The 18,573-nt window shown below is 44.6% G+C and overlaps 1 protein-coding gene and 1 pseudogene across 1 annotated transcript in view; one reads left to right on the forward strand and one right to left on the reverse strand.

Annotated features, from left to right (window-relative positions):
- Positions 1-18,573, reverse strand: part of Extl3 (exostosin like glycosyltransferase 3) — a 113,307-nt gene that overhangs the window by 71,273 nt on the left and 23,461 nt on the right. The gene's annotated exons all lie outside the window — the stretch shown is intronic.
- On the forward strand, positions 9,133-10,070 carry LOC101707577 (fructose-bisphosphate aldolase A pseudogene; annotated as a pseudogene).

Below are 18,573 nucleotides of genomic sequence, written 5' to 3' on the forward strand. Positions count from 1 at the left end.
CTGGTGACCGGGCCAACAAATCAACCATTCCAGGGAGTCCAGCTGCTAGGAGAACCATCCAGGCCTTGGGACTGTTGAGCCCTTTATGCAAGATAAAGACAGAAGCCAGAGAGTTGAAAGGGAACGAGGGAAATGGAATAAAATTTTAAGAAAGAAAAGAACCTCCAGCCTCCCAGTTTCAACATATGCACTGAGACCCCTCTCCTTTTCCCTTCAAGAGCCCACTGAAATGATGAAAAAGATATTTTGACAAAGAATAAAATAGTAACAGCAGTGTAAAAATAAGAAAGGCTGTCATCCACAGCCCAGACATCTTAGGGACTTCTAGAGGGGCATTAGCATCAGATTGACAAAGCCCAAGCCCAGGAAACCATGACCTCAGATCTTGAAAAGAAACTCAGGGAAGCTTCAAGCTTCCCTAGTGGCAACAGAGAGAATACGAGAAACACACAGCTCCTCAGTAGGGTGATTTATCAAAGGAGCATTCTGAGCAGCTGGAAAGTGGGGACCCTGGATGTTTTCCACCAAAACACACTTGGCTTTTTCCCTCCAGCCCACCAGGGAAAACTGATCCAGGAAGAAGGGCTCATTAATTACGGTGTCGTTACAGGAGGGAAAATCCGAGCGAGGACTGACTTTACGCAAATGCACACAGGTGAAGACTATGATGTGCAAGTGGAAGAAGGCACTCAGAAAAACGAGCAAAGAGAGGAGAAAAAAGACCAGGCTCACGCCTGCCAGGTGCAGTGGCCCAATGTTCCTCCAACAGGGATCCCAGAAGGAGAAAAAGAAAGGAGGAAGGGGAGGAAATAAAAAAAAAAATCTCAGAGAAGCCGGGCGCAGTGGTACCAGCTATAGTTCCAGCTGCTGGGGAGGCTGAGGCTGGAGGAATGATTGAGTTCAGGAGTTGGAGATCAGGCTGGGCAGCACAGAAAGACCTCATCTCAAAAAAAAAAAAATACACCTCAAGAAAATGTCTCTGAGTCCAAGAGAGACCTGGACACGGTGGCCCATGCCTGGAATCCAACACTATCAGTTTGAGGTCAGCTTGGGCTACATAGTGAGTTCAAAACCAGCCTGAACTACAAAGTAAAACCCTGCCTTCAAAACAACAACAAAAATGTTTTTCAAAAAAAAGAGCTGGGCATACAGTTCAGTGAGACAGCTATGAGTTTGATCCCCAGTACTATAAAAAACAATTGCAAGAGCAACAACAACAACAAAAACCAGGGGTATGGGCCACTGTGCAGAATGAATGAAAAGTCCCCATGTAGATACATCTGTGACATCTCAGAACTCCAAGAAATGCTGCGAGCTTTGCTGCAAGACAATGGAATAATAGCTTCAAACTTCGGAGGGAAGTTTGAGTTCTAAAGAATCATTCAAAAATATAATATTCAGACCTAAAAAAGTATAAAAATACCACTCATTTTGCATGAAAAAAAATTATCTCACCCCAAAAGCAAAAATCAAGCTGGGCACAGTATCTTACACATGTAATCCTAGCATTCTGAGGGGCTGAGGCAGGAGGCTCATAAATTCAATCCCAGCCAGGCCAATTTAGTGAGACCTCGTCTCAAAATAAAAAAAAATAAAAAGGACTGGCAATGTAGCTCAGTGCAAAGGCCCTGGGCTCAAACAAAAGCATCACACACAAAAACACTAGTAATAATAATTTTAAAAGGAGACAGTAGTGTCTCTCATATGTTTATTTCCTTTCCCAGGAGTCTGCTGACTTCATAACTCCTGACTACCACAGTTGGGATTCCCGTTCCTAGGCACAGGGGGAGCAAAGGATCCTGCTATCAGCCTCAAGAAGCTGTTTCCTCGGCTTGGGACAGACAGAAAAGGGAGCCATAGCTTCTGTCCCAAACTGCTGCGCTAGCTGGGCATGATGGCACATGCCTGTAATCCTAGCTCTCAGGAGGCCGAGGCAGGGGGATCCCCATGAGTTCAAGGCCAGCCTGGGTAACACCGCGAGACCCTGTCTCAAACTGAAAACAAAACAAAGGGAAAGAAAACAGCTGTGTTGGGGTGAAATCAGAGAACATATCTGGTAAGGTGGAAGAGATTAGGGGTTCCAAAGCATCGTGCTCTTCAAACGGGTCTGCAAGCACTTCCAGCTGTGTACGCGGGCACAACAGTGTTACAGGTACTCAGTGCACCTGCTCCCGGCATCTCATCCCTGATCACACCTGAGCACAGGGCAGGCTCTTCCTCTCCCCAACGGTCCCTCCTCACTTTCCAGAGAATACACCCCAACCCTGTGACCTCCTCACCTGTTTTGGGAGGGAAGGAAGTTGAGACAGGGTCTCACTATGTAGCCCAGAATGGCCTCAGACTCAAAGAAATCTTCCTGCCTCAGCCTCCTGAGTGCTAGGATTACATGCATGCACCACCACCTCCTGCAAGGCCCTACTTCTTAAGGGCTCTGTATCACTTCTCACAGGACCACACTGAGGACCTAGGATCCCATGCAGAAACCTTTGGAGAATGCATCCAAACCATATTCAAACCATGCCAAGCACTACCTCCTTCCTATTGGAGCAGTTTCCTGGGCACTTTCACCCAGAATACGATTCATGCTGAATGCAGTAGGAGCCAGACCCAGACACATACACCAACCACAATAAAAAGCCCAACTATTTCACTAAGGAACGTATTTCCACCAAACTGTAAACTTATACTTAATAAGGGTTTATAAATTTGAAATATACGTAGTTGTTTTAAAGCCAGGTGTGGTGGCCCATGCCTGGAATCCCAGCACTTGGGAGGCTGAGGCAGGAGGATCACTGTGAGTTCAAGGCCAGCCTGGGCTATATAGTAAGTTCATGGCCAGCCTGAATTACACAGCAAGACCCTGTCTCAAAAAACCCCAAAACAACAACAAAAAGAAGAAATATATCTTTGGTTTTTGGTTTTTCATTTTTGTTGAGATAAGGGCTTATTACATAGCCCAGGCTGGCCTTGAACTCATGGGAATCCTCCTGCCTCAGCCTCCTGAGTGCTAGGATTACAGGTGTGTACACTGTAGTACACCAGTTGTGTACTACTATTCCTGATGGTAATGTTATTGAACAACTGTTCAATGGTCACAGAATTTAAAGTCCTGGGAAATAAAATAATATCAATTTATATATCTCCTTTTGGTTATGATATGCTAGGATTACCAGCCAAAAACTTTCAGGGATAAAAATATACAAGAAAAAAGTCTGTAGGTGGAATGGAACTTCAAATTTTTTTTAAAAAGGTATAAAATTTTTGATGTTTAAAGGACAGCTTGTTTGTATATTGTTTTAACAGATGATGGTGGGACCCAAACACCATTAGATTCCTTTCCATACACTAAAAAACAAGTGACAGGTGTATGCGCCACATACACGTCGATGCACCCCTTATAGGTATAGTCTATGTGTGTTATAGTTTACATACTGCTGCATAATGTATGTCTACATATTTCATATATATTATTCATATATGCTTTATACATAATTTATATAATATACAACCTTAACACAAGTAAGTGTATACTATATGTATATTTACATACATCCAACATATATATATCCTGTTAAAGCTTTATGTTTTGGCATATACTTTTATATAAATATACATATACACATATATGCATCTGTAGTTGTGTTGACTTTATACTACACATAAGTACATATGTATATTAGTTATCTATATGTAATAAGGCCTATGCATGATAAGCTTATATCAAAAAAGCTTATATATGGCATACATACATTTATGATATAGCCTCGACATGAATGCCCTGATTTGTAGTGAAATTATGCAATTGTATACATTCACCAGCACTCATCAAACTATACATGTTAAATTGATTAATTTTATTATATGTAAAATAATACAAACAACAAAAAAGCAAGGACAACCCTCCTCACTAGAATAGGAATTTTAAAAAGTAAAAAATATGACAGAGGGATTTTCTTAGCATAATAGATAATAAATAATTAATACTGTGTGGGCTGCGTGAGGGACTTCAAGTAGTCAGAATTGGAGACAGCTGGTAAACGGCAGTTGCCAGGGGCTGGGAGGTGTGAGGAATGAAGAATCGCTATTTAATGCGCACAGAGTTTTAGTTTCTGTCAGAAAAGAGTTATAGAGATGGCTCATGGTGATGGTGACACAACATTATGAATATATTTAATGAATATCATCAAAAGTACACTTACAATGGCTAAAGTGGCAAATTTTGTTATGTATATTTTATCACGGTAAATCTTGGGAACTACATAGTGTATGTTGCTATAAGGGCTTGACATGTAATTACATACACATATGTTTGTGCTTAGGTATCCAGAGGCATACATGAGGATATCTGTTCACAACCTTATTTTCAGTCAATATTTCCTCTACAACTACGTAAGCTCACAACAAATTCTAGGAGGTGTGAAATGTTACACACTTCTTTTAGGGGGCATGCAGGGAAAAGTGTGAAGCCCCCTGGAGACCTTTGGACACTGAGGTGACACAGCGCTCGGCGCCCTCTTGAGCAAACCGGAGTGATGTCACGCTTGCAGAAGGGTTTGCGGTGATGTCACGTTTGCAGAGGGGTGAACACAAAAGCCCTCAAAGCAGCTTTTGTCCCCTGCTGCCTTGGGGCAGGTGTTGGCAGGCGGTGAGGAAATAGGTGGAGGGACAGGGATGTGACAAGCGTGTGGCTGGTGTCATGGTGGCTCTGACTGGCCAGACCCAGGACAGAGGCTGCCACAGAGTGGCCCTGCTGCGGGCAAGGTCAAGGAGTGCCCTCAGAGCTCACTTTGCTACCACCCCACTTGAAACCAGGACGTGCACAACTTCACTTGGAGAAGAAGACAGGTCAGTTGGACTCTAACCTGGTGTAAGAATCCGCTTCTCAGTGAGGTTGGGTTGCCTTAATCCCCCAAATTATACTGAAAACAAAAGCATTCATGATGCTCCTAGCCCAGGTGTGGGATTATATTCGCTACGCATGCAGACAATTCAAAGGCAGAAAACTGCTTAGCTCCTGGCTCTCAATGAACTTGCCCTCTACCTGAAAGGACAACATTCACATGAAAACCACAGGAGAACTCCAGGCAACATGTACTAAGTGTGCATTAAGCTGAGCATGGTGGCACACGCCTGTAATCTCAGCACTTGGGAGGCTGAGGCAGGTGGATCACTGTGAGTTCAAGACCAGCCTGGGCTACATAGTGAGTTTAGGGCCAGCCGGAACTACATAGCAACACGCTGTCTCAATCAAGACAAAACAAAACAGAACACCAAACCAAACAACTAAGTGTATAATAACCCACCTAGAGAAACTGGTATAATCATACTTTCCTGGTGGAGGTATAAATTGTGGGGGGCATCTGGCCACAGAGATCAAAATTACAAATAATTATGTCCTTTGACCCAATAATCTAACTTCTGGTAATTTATCCTTTGGTCATGCTTAAGAAATAACATCTATTCAAAATTATCCTTTGCAGCATTACTCAGAATAACAAGACTTGGAAAGAATTCAAATGCCCTTGAATAGGGGACCAGTTAAATACATTATGTTACACATATATAATGGAATATTGTGAAAGTATAAAGATGCACGGGGGAAAATTCAGTGTACAGATTTTTTTTTTAATTTCCATGATATATTAAGTAGGAAAAACCCCAGCAAAATGCAGAAAATGTATACAAGATACTTCCTCGGCGGCACATACCTGTAATCTCAGCAATCTCAGCACTCTGGGAGAAGGCAGGAAGAGCCCAACTTCAAGCCCAGCCTGGCCAAGTTGGCAAGACCCTATCCCCCCAAAAAAAGAAAAAAAGAAAAGAAAAAGATTTTTTAAGACACATCCTTTTGTTTATGAGGAGAAAATATAATATTGAATTGTTATGATTTAGATGTGTAATGTCTCCCAGAAGTCTCATGCATTTGGAAGGTGATTGGATCATGGGCGCCATACTCATCAGTGGATTCATCCATTTGTAAGTTCAGTTGCTGAATGTGCTGTTGGGAGGTGGAGCCTGGTAGGAGGTGGGTCACTGGGGACATGGCCTGGAAGGGTGTTTTCTTGTCCCTGCTTCCCCCTTTTGGCTCTCCTTCCTAACTGCCACGAGGTGAGCAGCTTTTCTCCTCCAGGCCCTTCTACCATGCAGGTTCTGCCTTGGAGCCAGCTAACCATGGACTGAACTCACAGGAAACTGTGAGCCAAATAAACCTCTCATCCTTTAGGTTGTATCAGGTATTTTGTCCTAGTGATGGGAAAATGACAAATACAAGATTATACATGTATATCCTTTAATATTCATACACTCTAGATGAACACACATGTATGCACATGTGCATGCACACACATGCATGCACACACACATGAAGAGTGGGCTGAGAGAGGATGCTGTGTTTGAACATGGCTCATCCTTTCTGAAACTCATGTTGCAATTTAAACCCCATTATCAGAAATAAGAGGTGAGGACCAGGTGATTGGGCTCTGCCCCTTATGGGGGGTTAATCCATTCATGTGATTAGCAGGGTAAGAGATCAATGGCCACTGGGTATCTCGAGAGTGGGTCTGCTATGAAAGTCCTTTGGGCCAAGTCTCTCACCATGTGACGCCCTGGGCCACCTCAGGACTTGCCAGCAGGAAGTAAGCCAAATGCCGCCCTCCACCCTGGACCACCCTGTGAGCTCAAATCAACCTCTTTCCTCTATAGCTTACCGGGGGTGGTGCACACCCTGGTTTTAGCAACAGAGCCTGGGTGCACAGCCCCTCCTCCTGGCGTGTCCTCTCCCTTTCCCAGAGTCCACCAGCAGGGGCTCTCATTCCAACTATCAGAGGGTAGAGGGGAAGGATGGCTGGGGAAGCAACTCCTGTCAGAGGAGGAGGCAGCCAAGGTCAGAGAGCCTGGGAGGATTTGTGGCTCGGATCACTCCCGGAAGATGCTGCAGAGCGCTGAGCCCCAGCGAGGGCTGGACTCCACGTCCTGTAATCAGGCGTGGCTCTTTCCTGTCTTTACACTTTGATGTGCTTTCCAGCTGTTTTTTTTTTTTTTTCAATGAGTGTAGATGACTTTTATAAACCAAAGAAGTACAATGTAAAACATGGAAGATGTCAAATAACATATTTCTTGGATTGTGTTTCCATCACTTGTCATATGACTGTATCGAAATTTAAATTAGGCAGAAGTTTGGCTTATGTGGAGTTTGCTAGCTAACTGGAGTTTTTTTTCCAGACTATTTGTTCAATGTTGGTTTTGGAAATCTTTCTGAAACAAATCACATCCTCTTGTTGGTGCTTGAGATGCTTTTTTAAGTTATATGGAAAAATGTTTAAGGGCTTTTCAGTTTTGTTTTGGTTGAGTTCTACTATATTTGAATATTATTGTAGTTTTTTCCCCCTTGCATTGTTCTTCTTTGAATGGTTTTAATTTTTGTAAGTGTGTGTGTTTGATAATAAAGTTATTACAAAAAAAAAGGAAGATATAGACAGTAAAAAACAAAGCCAAACCCCTATTCCTATGTAGCCCCAAAGCCTTGCAGGATGAAGAAAGGAGGTAATGTTGCACTCTTGGGCTCAGGGAGCCGCATCTGCACAGCATGCCCAAGGCCCTGGGTTCTGTCCCTAGCACAAAAAATGAAAAAAACGGTCGCCACAACTCTAAACAGTGAAAATTAAAATATTACAATTTGGAGGGGCCAGGGTGCAGCTCAAAAGTAGAGTGCTTGGCTAGCAGGCAGAAGCCCTGGGTTCATTCCCCAGCACCAAAAAACAACAAACAAACACAATGTTACATTGCAATTTTTAAAAACGTTCCCATAATGTTGAAGATCCCATTGGAGTGTGGGTCTGCGTGACCCTTCAGGTGGGCAGAGGTGAGCTGTCCAAGGTGCTGGGCCAAGAAAGGGTGGCCAATGTGGCGACCCCTCCACGGTCCACGCTTGCTGGGAAAACCTCAGCATCAAGCCCTTCAAACATTCTGCTCCCTCACTCTCTAAACCCAAGTGATGACGATGGTCATATTCATCTCAGAAACTTAACCAGCAGTATTCAGATCTTTGGCAATTTTTTTTTCTCAGCTTGTCAGAGACTTTGGAAAAGTTAGCTCCTATTTAAATTACTCAAGTAGGTTTGGTCACACTGGAAGTTAGCACAGTTTCCCACCATTGAACCAACAGCTTTAAACAAAAGCAAGTCAGTAAAATTGCAGACTCAAACTGCTCAGTGCTTGAAAAGATACCGATCTTGACACTGGCAAGGTGTTTATCCTAAAACTTTCCTGAATCCCCAGTTTGGAACTAGCACAAAACTCCTCCTCCTCCTTTTTGTCAGAACTTACTTTTCTCGTACTGGAGATCAAACCCAGGAGCACTCTACTGCTGAGCTATGTCCTCAGCCCTGTTGATTTGGAGACAGGGTCTCACTAAATTGCTCACACTGGACATGTGATTCTCCTGTCTCAGCCTCCCAAGTAGCTGGGATTACAGGTATATGCCACCTCTCGAAGCCTAGTTAGAACACTTGATTGTATTTTTTTGTTTTGTTTTGTTGAGACAAGGTCTTACTGTGTAGCCCAGGCTGGCCTCAAACTCATGACAATCCTCCTGTCTCAGCCTCCTGAGTGCTGGGATTATAGACGTGCACCACCACATCCAGCTTGAAACACTTGATTGTAAGTGATAGAAACTCATGTGACAGAAATGGGTGTGTGGTCAACAGGATTCAAAGAGTAGTAGAACAAACCAAGCTAGGGAAAGGCAGGGTGCGACAGGCTCCATGGGACCTGGGACCCATCACCACCAGGACCCTCTCTACCTCTCCTTGATCTTCATTACGAGGCTCTTCCACAGTGTCCTCCACAGGCCAAGAAATATGGCCACTAAGAAGTCAAGAGTTACACTGGCAAGGAGTTTCTCAAGCCTGTCTAGCTCTGAGTTTACAACTCCCGAGGTGAGTCTTGGCTAGCTTGGGGTAAACTGGCCATGACGGCTCCCGCCAGGAACAAAGAGTTGGTGGGAAGGGCCAGGATGGGGCGCCAGGCAGACCAAATGGCGTCAAAATGTAAACAGGAGGCTATGGCTTGAATATAGTTTGTGCCTCTGAAACTCGTGTTGAGACTTAACTCCTCAATGAGGCAGCGCTGCAGATGAGCCCCTCCTGGGAGAGGAACTCGCTGCCGTGCCCTGCCTACCCACTGCCAGCACTGACTCCATCTGAAGCAGAAGAAGCAAGAGCATCCTGGATGCAGTGGGGCCACTGGAAGCTCTGCCACACGCCTGCCGTCTTCTGGCACCGAGGATGCGAGAGAACCGAACCGGCGCCTCTGCCTCAGCTGCTGCTGGCTGCTGGCGACGCCGTGAATCCCTGCACGGGGTGTGGTCCTCTTCCACGAGGCGCTCCAGCAGGAGGCGGATGATGCACATCTCTCCCCCCTCCCCCCAGTTACCAAGTCCAAGGGCATTGGGGTAGACAAGGGCGCGGTGTCCCAGGCGGGAACAAACAGCTCCACCACCACCCAAGCTCTGGACGAGGTCTGGCCGACCTCGCCAAGAGGCACCCTGCGCTGAAGCCTGGGGAACGCAGCCCTCGGCCCTTGCCACCACAGAAAACGCCAACGTGCTGGCCCTGACGCCAGCCTCTGCCGGCACAAGGGCACTGTGCCCGCCGGGGAGCCCGGGGTCCGCCCTGACGGTGACCGTGACCTGAAGCGCTGTCCGGATGTAACCGAAAAGGTGCTGGCTGCCGTCTGCAAGGCTGAGTGACAACCACCGCCACCTACAAGGCACCTTGCTGAAGCCCAACAGGTCACCCCCGAGGCACGCCTAGACCCTCAAGTTTCGGCAAGAGGCGGTTGCCGTGGCAACTGTGGGGGCTCTGCATCGCACAGCGCCCCCTGCTGTCCTGTTCGGAGGCCAGAGGAGGAGGTGGCACCGTCAACGGCAAGGCCATCAACAAGCGTCCCCTCCAGGAGTCGAGGCGCTGACCTCCTCCGTGGAGGCCTGCGGCGGGAGAAGGCGCGCCTGTAGAGTGCACTCCACGAGGTCAGGCCCGGGCCACCGCCAGCGAGGCCCCTTTCACCTCTAGCCACGCCCACTGAGCCGAGGGTTCTGAGGCTGCCCCCGACACCCCACGCCCTGCACTGCCCACACGCTGGAAGAGGGGGCCTCATCCGTACTTTGTGTGGCGCCTTCTGTATACGCGAACTCCAGCACTCCTTCCAGCCACTGCCCAGAAACAACTACCTAAGGGGGAAAGAAAAGAAAGATGCGGTGCGGGGCCCTCAGGAAAGTTCTCAATCACGGAAGACTGGATTAGTCCCCTGAGAACAGGGCTCATAAAACATGTCCACCTCTCATATTTTGTCTTTTTCACCCCGGACTCTTGAGAAACAGTTTGGTTTTTTTTGTTTTGGTACCGGGAATCGAACTCGTGTCCTTGCGCATGTGAAGCAGGCGGCGAAACCACTGAGCTAAATCCCCAGCCCCCACCCTGGACTCTTGCTCTTCCACTTCCCACCATCTTGAGTTGAATGAAGCACCAGGACCCCCTCACCATATGCAGCTGCCGGATATTGACATCCTAGCCCCTACAACGGTGAACCAAGATAAACTTTTTCTTTATAAATTACTGGTCTTCCCAGCACTTGAGAGGCTGAGGCAGGAGGGTTGCCTCAAGTTCGAGGTCAGCCTGGAATACATATGAGTTTCAGGCCAGCCTGAACTACATAGCAAGCCCGTTTCAAAAAGAAAAAAAAAAACAAACGGCATACTGGAAAACTGAAAACTTGCAAGTGACATTTCAGACTTTTACAGAAGCCACTTTTTGTGCAGCTAAGCTGCAGTGAGACCCAGGGCTGGGGCCTCGTCTGAGCCTTCTCACTCTGCCTCACAGGCCACACGTTATTCATAAACATTCACCTTAGCAAAAGCCACACTGTTACCTGTCGTTGACCTCTCAATTGCTCACAGATGATCAATTACAAGTGACAAGGCTGTAGCATGCCTAAGAGAAAATACTGTTAATGGCAGGTGCCTCTCTGCACTGAACAGACTCCATGTAAAAGGCAGGAGGGTCTTCAGTGAGCCTGCACCCTGGCTCATCCTGCTCCTCCCCACCCGTTGCATCACCCGCCAGCTCTCACTACTTCTGTATCATCAGCAACCTCCACCTAACCCTTCCTTCTGCCACGGCAGGCTGGGGGGACTCATCCTGAGCAGGAGGGATCAGAGCAGAGCGAGCAACAGATGCTGGAGCCCTGGTTAGCTGTTGGGAACAATGCTACATAATTCTAGGGAAAAATCATTTGAGTAGGCCTAGTTCTCCTGCCTACAGCCCAGCTAGGACATTCCAGACATAATTGCATTTTGGCCTCTGGTCACAACTGAGACCTCAGTGATCCCCCCCGGATGCTGCAATCTCCAGGACAAGACCACACCTGTGGGAGACCCAGGGAGGAACCAAATCTTCATCTGCATACTTCCTCATTGTTCTTAGATTTCCACTGCCCCCCAGCCTTTTGTTACACCTTGTTTATCCCAATGTGAAGTACTGAACTCTATATTTCACTTGTTACATTTGTTTCCCCATGTACTGAATAAAAGGTGCTGCAAGCTAGGGGGCCTTCGTCTTTGCCGCCCAGAGCAGCACTGCTCAGACCCAAAGCTCAGCTTCTCGGTCTCATTTGTCTACCTTTCCTGTAATTCGCCGTGTGCCGCCGTGGCTCACAGGAGACTAGGACTTACTGCAGAGGTTCTGGTAACATCCCTTTCCCCTGCTCCCTACATTTGGCGCCCAACGTGGATGTGAATCAGATCCACAAGTGAACTCGCCTGTGAGACAAACTCGGAGTAAAACAGACAACACACGGATCTCCCAGGACGATTTCCGGACTCGGATGAGGGACACTGGTGGTAAGTGTGTCCAGCTGGAGGTAATTTTCTATCTTTGCTGAGTTATAACTATGGGTCACTCTCTGTCAAAAGAACAGCGTAACTTTGCCAAATTACTTAAGTCGCTGTTAAAGCAAGCTATGTACCCAGTACCTAAGGGTGCTGTGATAGATTTGTTAAAAGACATACAAATGTATGTCCCATCTTTTCCCCAGGAAGGGACGACTAACTTAGTAGCATGGGAACATGTAGGTACCATTCTCCATGAGGCCCGGCGAAGGGGTGATCGTCTCTCCCCCGGAACTGTACCCACTTGGGCCTCAGTCCACTCTGCTCTCAAATTCTCTCAGTCAGTTCAGGAAACCTCTGCTACCCCTCCCCCCACCAACCCCTCTTTCCAGGCTTCCCCTTGTTCGGCTTCTTCTCCGGTTTGCTTTCATCTCACTGTGGCTTCGGCTCCACCGCCACAGCGTGCTGAGGAAGACCCTAACTCTCTAGCCCCTCAGCCATCTCACAAAGGTCCAGCTGCCCCCCTTGTGAAGCCCTCTTCTGGGGCCACTCCCTATCGCCGTACCCTGCAAAAGGCTGTGACATCAGGCAAGGCAGTGGGAGACCCTTTGTGCTTTCCTGTCTCAGTTTTGCCTGATCCTGACAACTCAGAGGTGTACATGTATGTCCATGCCTCGTTTGATTTTAACATCCTGAAGGACCTCAGGCAGAGCGTGCTAACGAATGGTGTCCAAAGCCCCTATACAGTGGGTTTGTTGGACAATGTACTTCAGACTTATTCTCTGGGTCCTCACGATGTTTTTCACCCTGCAAAAACGTGCCTATCCCCAGCTCAGTATCTCCATTTTGAGGTGGAACTGCGTTCTTTAATCAGGGAACAGGCTCATAAGAATGCTCAGGAAGATGCTCAGTCGAGAGAAGTTACTATCGACATGTTATTGGGCACAGGTGACTTTTCAGATCTAAGCAGGCAGGCCTGTTGCCCAGCATTACTCTTCCACCAGCTAGAGGACCTCCTGCAGAGGGCTTGGGCTTCTGTGCCAGCTGAGGGTGCGCCGACGGAATCTTTTACTCAAATCATACAAGGGCCGGTGGAGACTTACACAGAATTTGTAGCAAGATTACAACAAACTGTTAGGAGACAAATTTCTAATTCCCAGGCAGCAGACATCCTGATCTTACAGCTAGCCTATGAAAATGCTAATATGGATTGCAAACAGGCAATAAATCCTGTTCGCTCCTCTAAGGATCTTGGAGCCTATATTAAGGCCTGCCAGAATATTGGGTCTCCTTTATACAATTCAGCTCTGATGGCTCAGGCCATCTCCCAACATTTACGCGGTACACACAGTGATTTAAAATGTTTTAATTGTGGAAAAATGGGGCATCTCAAAAAAAACTGCAAAATAAAAGTGGCTTTACAAGCTGACCCAGAGCCACTGAGTCAGGCATCCAGAGAAAATAAGTTACCGCCTGGCCTTTGCCCTCGATGCCGAAAAGGCACTCACTGGGCTAAAGACTGCCGGTCCAAATATGATAGGGATGGTGCACTGCTGCCAGGAAACGGAAATCGAGCCCTTCCCCGGGCTCGGGAAACTATAGGGGATCAGGGCCAGGGGGCCCCAGTCCCCCTGAGTCAGCGGTACCCGGTTCAGACCCGTGCACAAGTACAAAATCAGACAACACGGGTGTCCGGAGGGACATTTCTTCCCTCGTCTGAGGAACACTGGGGAGCTCAGGAATAGATCTTCCTGCTGCTCAGAGAGTTCACCTGCTGGAAGGTGAGACTCCGGTATCTGTCCCCACAGGAATTCATGGACCCCCACCCCCCGGAACCATTGGCTTGATACTTGGAAAATTCTCTCTAACTTTGAAAGGCATTACTGTTATTCCAGCTATTGTTGATTCTGACTGTACCTCGGAATTGTGTGTTCCTGTTAGCTCCACAGGACTTTGGGTAATAGAACAAGGAGATTATATTGCACAATTGTTGCTCTTGCCTAAACAACAATTAAATAATGTTAGCCTTAAAAATTCCCAAGAGGGTCCTCAGCCAGAAATTCCTCAAGAAAAAATTTATTTCACCCAAGAGATTTCCAAAAACTGCCCCGTGTGCAAAATTAAATTGAATGGCAAATTCTTTACAGGATAGACACAGGCGCGGATGTGTCCGTGATTGGCACATGTTTTTACCCATCATCTTGGGGGAAAAAACCAACTAAAACATCTCTGGTAGGCCTTGGCACCCCCCAACAAGTTTTACAAAGCTCCATTCCTCTGCCTTATGAAGGGCCTGATGGTCAATTGGGATATATTTGTCCTTACATAGCTCCCATACCTGTAAACTTATGGGGCAGAGATTTGTTGGAAGAATGGAGAATTGTAGTGACTATTTTGCCCCCTGAAACTTCACCGGGCCAACAGATGATGTCTAAAATGGGATATGAACCAGGAAAAGGATTGGGCAGGCAACTTCGGGGAACAACACAGCCTATAGAACAGAAACAAAAAAACAATCGCTTTGGAATTGGATATGATCAAAATTTTTAGTTGGGGCTATTGAAGAAGTTTCTCCACCCAAGGCAGCCTTGCCTTTACAATGGAAATCAAATGATCCCATTTGGATTAATCAATGGCCCCTACCACAGGAGAAACTAACCATTCTACAAAAACTCGTATTAGAGCAAGTTAACAAGGGGCATTTAGAACCATCTGTGAGCCCTTGGAACACACCTATCTTTGTTATTCCTAAAAGGTCAGGCAAATGGCGTTTGCTTCAGGACTTAAGTGCAGTTAATGCAAGCCTCATTCCAATGGGGGTACTGCAACCTGGCTTACCAAACCCAGTGGCAATCCCCCAGAAGTGGCCGCTTAGAATTATAGATTTAAAAGACTGCTTCTTTAACATTCCTTTGTGGCCAAGTGACCGACCTCAATTTGCCTTTTCAGTACCTAGCATGAATTTTAAAGAACCAATGAAGCGCTTTCAGTGGACTGTGTTGCCTCAAGGAATGGCTAACAGCCCCACATTGTGTCAGCTTTTTGTAGCACAGGCTCTTCAAGCTACTCATAAAGTATTCCCTACTGTATATTTAACACATTATATGGATGACATACTAATCTCTGCAAATACACAACAGCTACTTTTACAGGCCTTTGCTGTTGCAAAGAAGGATTTAGTGCGTTTTGGATTGTGCATAGCACCTGAAAAAGTTCAACTATCTGAGCCTTATATTTACCTGGGTACCTTGTTATCAGAACGATTGGTTAAGCCACAAAGATACAATTCAGGACAGACAAATTAAAAACATTAAGTGATTTTCAAAAATTATTAGGTGATATTAATTGGATTAGGCCTAAGATAGGGATAGCAACTTTTCAATTGCAAAATTTACACAAAATATTACAGGGAGATTCTGATCTTAATTCCCCTCGAAAATTAACTCTGGAGGCACAAAAGGAGTTACAATTAATAGAACAAAGCACACATAACTGTCAGGTTTTTTGTATCAACTCTAATTATCCAGTTTATTTGTTTGTGCTTAACACTCCCCACTCACCTACAGGCTTAATAGGGCAATGGTATGAGAAACGGGTCTTTCCCATGGAATGGTTGTTTTTATCTAACCAGTTAGTGAAATCTCTACAATTATATCTAGAACAAATTGCAAAAATAGTTTACTTGGGACATAATCGTACCCGACAATTATTTGGTGCTGACCCTCATTTCATCATTATCCCAATCGATAAGGATCAAATGCAGATGCTGCTACAGACTGCTTTATATTGGCAAGTAGCCTTTGCAGATTTCACTGGACACATAGATAATCATTACCCTAGTGATCCTCTGTTTCAGCTTTTTTCAGGACATGAGTTTATTCTCCCCAAGATTACTCACTTTCAGCCATTACAAGGTGCCTCAACCTATTTCACTGATGGCTCCTCAAAGGGCCAAGCAGCAATTTGGAGCTCTTCCTTTAGTTATGTGTTGCCTACACCTGGTCTCTCTGCTCAGCGGTCAGAGTTGCTAGCCATTTTATTTGTGATTGAAAACTTTCCCTCCCAACCCCTCAATATTTTAAGTGATTCCTTTTATGCAGTTTGTTTGACTCAAAGATTGGAAGGAGCTATGGTCCGCTCTACCTTAGAACCCAAATTATTAAACTTGTTTTTAAGATTACAAAAGGCCATACGTCAAAGAACTGCTCCCTTTTATATTGGACATATTCGATCGCATATGAACCTTCCTGGGCCACTTTCCTATGGCAATGCACAAGCAGATCAGCTTATAGGATTCCTTGCTGCTTTTGATCAGGCTAAGGAATCACATAGTTATTTCCATCAAAACTCCAAGGCACTACAACATGATTTTCAGCCATCTCAAGCTCAGGCACGACAGATAGTTATGGCTTGTCCTAGTTGCCAGCAGATTCCACGGCCCATTCCCCCTGAGGGAGCTAACCCTCGAGGCCTAGCTGCCAATATGATTTGGCAGATGGATGTGACACATGTCCCCTCTTTTGGAAAGTCTCGATTTGTACATGTCTCTATAGATACATTTTCACACATGATACATGCCACATGTCACTCTGGTGAGAAAGGTCACCATGTTCAACAACACTGCTTGTCTGCCTTTGCTGCCATGGGAGTGCCCAAAAATATTAAAACTGACAATGGTCCATCATATGTTAATAAATCTATCCAAGAATTCTTTCTTATTTGGCATGTTAAGCATAGTTCTGGTATCCCGTATAATCCACAAGGACAAACCATAGTAGAAAGGGCCCATGCCACCCTCAAACATCAATTGCTTAAACAATCACAAGGAAATCAGCTGCCTCCACAAGCTCGTTTAGATCTAGCTGTTTTTGTACTCAATTTTTTAAATCCTGTAGCAGGTTCCACACAACCACCTGCTATGCTCCATTGGCAAATGGATGGCATGGTTAAGACTCAAAAACCACAAGTCCTTTGGAAAGATGTACAAACAGGTAAGTGGAATGGCCCCGCTGCCTTAATAACTTGGGGGAGAGGTTTTGCTTGTGTCCTAACAGATAATGAGAAAACCTTGTGGCTGCCTTCCCGGAACGTGAGACCGTGGGTCACGCTGGTGGAACCGCCAACATCTCACAAAATGAGTGATAGCACCCTGGCTGAAAGCGATGAGCCAGCTGCACCTCAGGGACCCACCTCACCAGAGACAACCAACAAATCCATGGCAGGATCCAGGACTGAGATGATGCCCCCAGAGGAATGATAATTATAGATTTATGGTAAAAAATTTAGAAAGGTGGGGGACAACTTCAAAATGCTCTTTTAATATTTACAGGTATAAAAGCACTTTCATTCCTTCTGATTCTAATCTCAAGAGATCTCTGTTAATTATTCCAAAGTTTTTGACCAGTCATATACAATTATAAATCTAATAATCATAAAAAGGATATTTTAATTCAATTTGGCCAAATATATTTGAGTGCACTCTAATTTTATAAATTGTCTTATATGTTTGTCTGTTGTCTGTTTGTTTGTACAGTTGGACTCAATTTTTTTTCTCTTTTCCTTTTCACCTTTTAAAAAAAAATGTTTTTCCTTGAAAGATATTCACCTATTATTGGATTGGCTTACCGATAAATATTATTAAATTAAAGGCATGCCTTTCTTCCCCCAAGTTGCTAACTGATCAAAGTGCCACCGAGATTTATTTTATAAAAGTAATGTGTATTGTCACCTACATGCAATAATCAAATTACAATAAGCAGTTGTAAAATAAGAAGATATATATATTCTTATTCCTTGTCAAAATAAATAGAGACTGTGGGTACTCCCCTTGGTGAATAAAGAAGTGGCCATCCAGAAAATAATTATTCTGGTCTTAATTCACTAAAGGGACCCCCTAGTAATTTTTATAATCTTATGGGAGACACACCACAACAAATATTGTCTCAATATGTTATAAATTGATCACATTGGTTATCATTGAAGTTTAAATTCTAAATATGTTATAAATTGATTACACTGGTTATCATTGAAGTTTAAATTCTAAATACGTTATAAATTGATTACATTGGATATCATTGAAGTTTAAATTCTAAATATTTTATAAATTGATTACATTGGTTATCATTGAAGTTTCAATTCTAAGTATGTTATAAATTGATTGCATTGGTTATCATTGAAGTTTAAATTCTAAATATGTTATAAATTGATTACATTGGTTATCATTGATGTTTAAGTGCTAAATATGTTATTGTAAAATGTTTACATTAGTTAAGTTCTGAATATGTTATTGTAATATGTCCACATTGGTCATCTTCAAAAGCTTAATTTCTGTGTCATAAAAAAGAGTGTTATTAGAAAGATGATTTTGGTACCAAACTACAATGAAGAACATAAGGTTTTATGTAACTGTGATATTTATTACTGCTCCTTTTCTGGTGTTCAAAGTGTACTCATGCCCTCTAATTGTATGGGTCTTCTAACATTGTTTATGGTAATAACCTTTTGACTCAGATATTTGCCCTTCTCTTATGCTCCAGCCACCTATGATAATAGGCACACTTGTATGCTGATATATTTTCCTTAGATGACTTCCTATAAAAAGCTACTCAGGGATTCAACCACAAGAACAACTATCATTGGTAATAATAACAGAACAGTTTAACTATATTTTTATTCCAAAATGCTTATAT

The sequence above is a fragment of the Heterocephalus glaber genome, unplaced genomic scaffold (assembly GCF_053883595.1).
Source record: "Heterocephalus glaber isolate CG9 unplaced genomic scaffold, H.glaber_assembly_v1.0 deba00001460, whole genome shotgun sequence".
Taxonomy (NCBI): Eukaryota; Metazoa; Chordata; class Mammalia; order Rodentia; family Bathyergidae; genus Heterocephalus; species Heterocephalus glaber.